Source organism: Poecilia formosa, unplaced genomic scaffold (genome assembly GCF_000485575.1).
Source record: "Poecilia formosa unplaced genomic scaffold, Poecilia_formosa-5.1.2 Scaffold656, whole genome shotgun sequence".
Lineage (NCBI taxonomy): Eukaryota > Metazoa > Chordata > Actinopteri > Cyprinodontiformes > Poeciliidae > Poecilia > Poecilia formosa.
The window spans coordinates 176,997-178,747 of record NW_006800595.1 but is presented as its reverse complement, the minus strand read 5'-3'; the positions used below and the strand labels follow the sequence as shown (position 1 = coordinate 178,747).

The 1,751-nt window shown below is 37.7% G+C and overlaps 1 protein-coding gene across 8 annotated transcripts in view; it reads right to left on the bottom strand.

The window, feature by feature from the left end:
* The window catches only part of gria1b (glutamate receptor, ionotropic, AMPA 1b), a 125,928-nt gene that overhangs the window by 17,502 nt on the left and 106,675 nt on the right, over window positions 1-1,751 (bottom strand). The window lies entirely within an intron of this gene.

Below are 1,751 nucleotides of genomic sequence, written 5' to 3'. Positions count from 1 at the left end.
AACCAATCAGAATCAGTAGGCCACTCTTAGCACTGTCAATTAGCCTCATTCACTCACTGTTAAATGTGCTAATGGGGAAGAAACAACTCATCATTACAAGAAACCGTTTATCTGCCATCACTGGTAGCTATGCTAACTAAACTGAGCATTCACAGTTTGAATCTGCACAGCTCTGTGCTATGCTAGCTGCAGCATGGCACAAATCAAGGTGGAGGAAGGATGAGAGCAACATGAGATTGTGATTGACAGCACTAAAACTCTCCTTCCACTGACTGGTTGTTTCTAGAGAACCATGGGAGAAGGCAGAGGAAATAGATTTTTCACAGATTACCTCTCATACCATACTGTCACAACATAATGACAGTTTTAAAAAATATGTGAAAATTTTTTTTATAGAAAAGTTACATACTGCAGCTTTAATTTCACTCAGGAGAGAACAGGTCAGGAGGGACGTGGGTTAGAGCTTCTGCTGACTCACTCATCTGTTGTTAAGTGGTAAAAGGCACAGGGAACAAATTAAATATATGAATATGTTGGTCATTTATTTCCTAATTCATTAAATGCTAGTGAAATTGAGGCAAACAGTAGTCTGTAGCTAAGTAAATTATGATAAATAGTTGATAATCTCACACAGTCTACTCACCTCTTGTAGAAAAACTGGGTTATAAATTAACACTCTTGCCTTTTTCTCTCTCTCCCTCTCTCCATTTTGTTTTTGAAAACCTGATTTTATAACTTTTCTTAGCAGCATAGTAACTGCCACAGTCGTTCGTGGAAGCTGTATTCAGCTGCAGCTTCTACTGACTGCAGCTGAATACAGCTTCACCGCCAAGCGCTGCAAGCAGGAACGAACCATTTAACGCAGACAGGTTTGTCCCTATCTGCGGTTCAGGGCAAAAACGGATGTGTGTTTTTTGGTCTGGGAGGGGTAACATTAAATTTTTACTGCTAAAAACAATCTTAGAAAATACAATATGATTAATTTTCTATTTGTTAATTTTGTATAAGAACTACTGAGCGGGAGGAGACAGCCAGGTGAGGAAAAACTGTTCTTATCTATTGATTCAGTATTTTTATCATGCAGACATTAGGCTGTTGTTGTGCTATTAGCTAGCTGCTAGCTCACGACTTTGCTAGCAAAGCAAGATAACTAAAAAGCTTCTTCCCTGTATCGTTAATGATAACAGTCATTCTTCAGTATCGCTTATGCAATAAGGGCACATCGACCGTCCAAAACCGATCATCTCCATAATGAATATATGTCCGATCTTCTAATTTCCTTTGCTGCATAATGTACATTGCATTTATTCTGGTGTTAGGTAAATGTATCTTGAAGGAGAATAGCACTTAAATAAAAGTCCAACAAGGATATCCATTTAGAATTAAAAATAACTCACCCTGAATTACCATGATAGATATAATGTATGTAATAAATCAATCTGTTCCTGTCCAATAAAAGCGTGTGTAACTGGGTCTATATTAATAATTGTATATTTACATAAAATGTGTTCTTTAATGTATTTGTTCACTTATACTTGACTGTTCTTGTATTCCTCTGTGTCTACTATAAGGGGTTTGGTCCTCCAGCTCCACCTTACTTTCTTCTTCTTTTGTTCAGGGTCCTCCAGGACTATTATAAATATTAAGGCATTAATTTCCTCTGTCCTTTTGTTATTCGTTCCACTAGGGAGAGATCGGGTTGGAGAACTGGAGCACATGCTAGGTGCTAATGCTAATATCTCCCGATTGAC